The following is a 6,000-nucleotide window of genomic DNA, read 5'->3' on the forward strand; positions in this document are numbered from 1 at the left end:
GCTTTTGACACGGTCTCCCACAGTATTCTTTTCAGCAAGTTAAAGAAGTATGGGCTGGATGGATGCACTACAAGGTGGGTAGAAAGTTGGCTAGATTGTCAGGCTCAACGGGTAGTGATCAATGGCTCCATGTCTAGTTGGCAGCTGGTATCTAGCGGAATGCCCCAAGGGTCGGTCCTGGGGTCGGTTTTGTTCAATATCTTCATTAATGATCTGGAGGATGGTGTGGATTGCACCCTCAGCAAGTTTGCAGATGACACTAAACTGGGAGGAGTGGTAGATACGCTAGAGGGTAGGGATAGAATACAGAGGGACCTAGACAAATTGGAGGATTGGGCCAAAAGAAATCTGATGAGGTTCAACAAGGACAAGTGCAGAGTCCTGCACTTAGGACGGAAGAATCCAATGCACCGCTACAGACTAGGGACCGAATGGCTAGGCAGCAGTTCTGCAGAGAAGGACCTAGGGGTGACAGTGGACAAGAAGCTGGATATGAGTCAACAGCGTGCCCTTGTTGCCAAGAAGGCCAATGGCATTTTGGGGTGTATAAATAGGGGCATTGCCAGCAGATCAAGGGACGTGATCGTTCCCCTCTATTCGACATTGGTGAGGCCTCATCTGGAGTACTGTGTCCAATTTTGGGCCCCACACTACAAGAAGGATGTGGAGAAACTGGAGAGAGTCCAGCGAAGGGCAACAAAAATGATTAGGGGACTGGAACACATGAGTTATGAGGAGAGGCTGAGGGAACTGGGATTGTTTAGTCTACGGAAGAGAAGAATGAGGGGGGATTTGATAGCTGCTTTTAACTACCTGAAAGGTAGATCCAAAGAGGATGGATCTAGACTGTTCTCAGTGATAGCAGATGACAGAACAAGGAGTAATGGTCTCAAGTTGCAGTGGGGGAGGTTTAGGTTGGATATTAGGAAAAACTTTTTCACTAGGACGGTGGTGAAACACTGGAATGCGTTACCTAGGGAGGTGGTGGAATCCCCTTCCTTAGAAGTTTTTAAGGTCAGGCTTGACAAAGCGCTGGCTAGGATGATTTAATTGGGATTGGTCCTGCTCTGGGCAGGGGGTTGGACTAGATGGCCTCCAGAGGTCCCTTCCAACTCTGTTATTCTATGATTCTATGATTCCTGTATGCATAAAAAACTAGATTTTTCAACTAACTGACTTGCTACTGTTCTTTATGGAGGCAGAACTATAGGGAAAACCTAGCTCCCTTAGGGAGTAAAAGGTTGTTCATATTTGCAGATAGGATAGTTTCAGCATCATCATTATATTTTGCACACAATCAACCCATCTAATATCTAGGAAAATCCAGACTTAAGTAGGAGGGAAACCAAAGCTTCTAGTATTACTGGAAATTCCCAATGAAATATACATGATATATCATGTTTCAGAGTGGTAGCCGTGTTAGTCTGTATCCGCAAAAACAACGAGGAGTCCTTGTGGCACCTTAGAGACTCACAAATTTATTTGGGCATAAGCTTTCATGGGCTAGAACCCACTCCATCGGATGCATGGAATGGAAAATACAGCAGCAGGTATAAATACATAACACATGAAAAGATGGGAGTTGCCATACCAAGTGGGAGGTCAGTCTAACGAGACAATTCAATTAACAGTAGGATACTAAGGGAGGAAAAATCACTTTTGTACTGGTAATGAGTGGCCCATTTCAAACAGTTGACAAGAAGGTGTGAGTAACAGTAGGGGGAAATTAGTATGACGGAAATTAGGTTTTGTAAAGATTGGGAGTGGATGGGTCATTAGGAGGTCATAAGGAGGTCGTCTTGTCCAGCCCCCTGCTCAAGGCAGGACCGATCCCCAACTAAATCAAAACTCATCCTTAGGCCATTGGCTCAGTGCTCACAGGGACAGTAGTGGGATCCTGCTGGGGCACAAGACAGGGGGCAGGCCTCAGCTGCTGCTGGCACTGCTGCGCAGCACATGTAGTCAAGGAGATATCCTGCCTATTCTTGACTGCTGGCATTTGCTGGGGTACACGCTGCCCTCCCTACCTTGCCCAAGTCCATGTCAGCCACCCCATGGCCCAGGGCACCTTGCCACACTGACAGTAAAGCTGGCATCTGTGTCACTGGCGCTTCCCTTTGTTGGCTCAGGAAGAATGGTGGGAATGCCAGCCCCCTCACAACAGACACGTCTGACTCTGTTGCATGCACGAGCACCCAGTGTGGGTAGGGAACTGTGTGGGGAGAAGCCGGCCAGGCTGCAGCGGGGCCAGCAGTACTGCACCCATAGCCTGGTACACTCAGAATATGCAAAAAGAAAAGGAGGACTTGTGGCATCTTAGAGACTAACCAATTTATTTGAGCATAAGCTTTCGTGAGCTACAGCTCACTTCAGTTGCCAAAGATCACATACTGGCTGGAATCTCCTACTACAAGATCTACACGAGGTGGGGGTTGAGGGGAGCAGGGAGGGTGTCATATCTCCCTGCTTCCCTGGGCTGATATGTGCAGGACTTGGACGTCCTCCCCCCTTCTCCCCTTGCTCTCCCACTCTCAATGTGCTGGACATGACTGGCTGGAGCTTGCAGCAGTACCTCAGCCACACCCCCTTCCTGCTCCATATGCCAAAGGTTAGGGAGGTGGGGTGCACCGCTTTATTCCCCTTGGGGACATCTGGGCCAGGATCCTCAGCTGTTGCTCCATTGCCTTCCCTGGGGGCAGAGCACAGCCTAGTGGGATGTGGTGCCATTCATTATACAAGATGAGGGACATGATGGAGGTGGGCTCCTCCCACTCCCTTGAGCTCATGGTCTTGAACACCAGGGAAATGTGGGGCATGTCACATGTAATGGTGGGTATGTGCGTGTAATCCACACCAGACATCCTGAGTTCTCAGGAGTGGTCAATTCTACATCGAGTGCAGGGGCCGAGGGGGAAATTCTGAGGGAAAGGGCTTCTTGCCTTTTCACAGGCTTTGTTGCCCAGAGCAGGACCCAGACTCCTAAAATGGCATGAAAAGAAAAACTGGGTGGGGGTAAAAAAAATCACCCAAAAGATTATGACCAAAAAGTTCCTGTTAGTTTCCCTGCAGAAATGGCCCTCACCAATGCTCAGCTGTGCTGGTACGACCCTTCAGTGCATCTGACCCCTGGCGTTTATCTTGAACAGCAACCCTTCCATCCTGACAGATTTTCTCTCAAGCTGGGGACCCAATCTGAGAAATCCAGAAGCAACCACTTTCATTCTTCCCATTATGGAGCAAAACAACTTGAGTTCTGGACTGCCAAGGCCAATGGCATTTTGGGATGTATAAGTAGGGGCATTGCCAGCAGATCGAGGGGCAACAAAAATGATTAGGGGACTGGAACACATGACTTATGAGGAGAGGCTGAGGGAACTGGGATTGTTTAGTCTGTAGAAGAGAAGAATGAGGGGGGATTTGATAGCTGCTTTCAACTACCTGAAAGGGGGTTCCAAAGAGGATGGCTCTAGACTGTTCTCAGTGGTAGCAGATGACAGAACAAGGAGTAATGGTCTCAAGTTGCAATGGGGCAGGTTTAGGTTGGATATTAGGAAAAACTTTTTCACTAGGAGGGTGGTGAAACACTGAACGCGTTACCTAGGGAGGTGGTGGAATCTCCTTCCTCAGAAGTTTTTAAGGTCAGGCTTGACAAAGCCCTGGCTGGGATGATTTAGTTGGGGATTGGTCTTGCTTTGAGCAGGGGGTTGGACTAGATGACCTCCTGAGGTCCCTTCCAACCCTGATATTCTATGATTCTAATTTCCCCCATACTAATTTCCCATCTTTTCATGTGCTGTGTATTTATACCTGCTACTGTATTTTCCACTCCATGCATCTGATGAAGTGAGTTCTAGCCCATGAAAGCTTATGCCCAAGTGAATTTGTGAGTCTCTAAGGTGCCACAAGGACTCCTCGTTGTTTTTGATGATATATCATGTCTTTCATTGAGAAATGCATGTGTTATAATGTGCTCTAAAGGTCCTTCAAAGCAGTTTTCACTGAAGGACAGAGCTTCATGTTTAATGCACCAAGTCATGTGCTGCTTCCTGAGGACATACACCCTCAGCCCTTATGCTGCACATGACATAATTGGTCTTTTTCACAGATTCTACCCACAACTCAAGCCTGCTTTTCCCCTGCATCTTGCCCTTGAGACGGTACCCACATATAAACTCCTGAAGCCTGATTCTTCCCTCCAAGGCACAATGCAATGGAGAATCAGATCCCTGTCTGTGTGTCTCCCATGACATTGGGTAGATCTGTAAGAATCTATAAACTGGGATACTTATTAATCTGTAAGAATCCAAAGAACAAATATCTGACCAATCAACACCATTTGGTGGCTGTCTGGAACAGAGACTGCATGGGTGGTGTTTATGCATGCATAGAAATTACAATTCAGATAACCCCCACCAACAAGGAGCAGATGTAAACTATGCCAACGACCAAAGAAGGGGTGTAGAAGATCTAAAGCCTTAGTGCAAACTGATAAGTCAAACAAAGAACGCACACTGCCAAGATATGGGGGTGGGGGTGAAAGCATTGCACACTGCCTCGGGGAAGGGGGGGAATGAGGCGCACTCCACACTGCCAAGATACGGGGATGGGGGGAAAGCACTGCACACTGCCTGGGGTGGGGACGAGGCAAACTCCATTCTGCCAAGATATGGGGGTGGGGGGGAAAGCACTGCACAGTGCCTCGGGGGGGGGGACGAGGCCCACTACACACTGCCAAGATATGGGGGAGGCGAAGAACTGCACACTGCCTCGGCGGGGGACGAGGCCCACTACACACTGCCAAGATATGGGGGTGGGGGGGAAAACATTGCACACTGCCTCGGGGAGGGGGGACGACGAGCCCCACTCCACCCAGCCAAGATATTGGGGTGGGGGGGAAAGCACTGCACACTGCCTCGGGGGGGGGGGTGAGGCGCACTCCACACTGCCAAGATATGGGGGTGGGGAGGAAGCATTGCACACTGCCTCGGGGAGGGGGGGACGAGGCGCACTCCACACTGCCAAGATATGGAGGTGGGGGGGATCAGTGCACACTGCCTCGGGGGGGCTGCAACTCCAAGGGGGGGTGGACGCTGACAGGGGCGACCCAGCAGCTGCTGCCCGCACGGGGCTGTGGTACGTTGCCCGCCCGTAGCGCCCGCGCGACGCCGGCCACTCGCCCCATTACCGAGGCCGGGACTGCGGCCGCTTCGCCCGCCACGTCACACAAAGGCGCCCCTCAGCCGCTTTGCGTCCGGCCGACCGGTCTCCCGCGCGCAGCCTCCTGAGAAGGGACTCACGGGGCGGGCTCAGGAGCCAGAGCGAAGGGGGTGGGGCCAGGAGCTGTGACGCAAAGCGCTACACATGCGCACACCTGGTCCAGCGCGACCTCTCGGGCAGATAGAGGATGAGGATGCGGATGCCGGGCGGGGGCAGAGGGAGTAGGTGAAGGGGCGGAATGGGGATAGGGGTGGGTATGACGCGTTAGGCCCCCGCAATGCGGGGTGACCCCTGATAGACTGGCGCCCTACTGGTATAAACTGTTGAGGAAGGACAGGTGGGGGAGACAAGGTGAGGAGTTGCACTGTATAGAAAGGTTTCAGAGGAACAGCCGTGTTAGTCTGTATTCGCAAAAAGAAAAGGAGTACTTGTGGCACCTTAGAGACTCAAATAAATTCGTTAGTCTCTAAGGTGCCACAAGTACTCCTTTTCTTTTTACTGTATAGAAAAGAGCAGTATGATGGCTTAGAGGTCCGGTCTGAAACTGGGGAAAAGCCTGTTGAGAGTCTTTGAGTTAAGTTTAGAAGCGAGAACAACAAGAGTGATGTTATGGTGGGTGTGTGCTATAGACCAGTGGTCTCCAAAGTAGGGTGTGCACACCCGGGGAGGGGAAGATGATCGATTGGGGGTGCAGCAGGAGGAGCGTTGCTGGAGCAAAAGGGTGGCGCGGCAGGAGGCGCACTGCCAGAAGGAAAAAAAGGGGGGCGGCCCTGAGTCTTCTGG

The 6,000-nt window shown here is 51.0% G+C and overlaps 1 protein-coding gene across 6 annotated transcripts in view; it reads right to left on the minus strand.

Moving 5' to 3' along the window:
* D2HGDH (D-2-hydroxyglutarate dehydrogenase) overlaps positions 1–5,314 on the minus strand; it is a 46,159-nt gene extending 40,845 nt beyond the window's left edge. For all 6 annotated transcript variants that reach the window (XM_075132301.1, XM_075132302.1, XM_075132300.1 and 3 more), the window contains exon 1: positions 5,186–5,314. The gene's annotated coding sequence lies outside the window, so the exon portion shown is untranslated. The remainder of the gene's footprint in view (positions 1–5,185) is intronic.
* Between the last annotated feature and the right edge of the window lie 686 nt (positions 5,315–6,000).

The sequence above is a fragment of the Caretta caretta genome, chromosome 9, assembly GCF_965140235.1.
Source record: "Caretta caretta isolate rCarCar2 chromosome 9, rCarCar1.hap1, whole genome shotgun sequence".
NCBI lineage: Eukaryota > Metazoa > Chordata > Testudines > Cheloniidae > Caretta > Caretta caretta.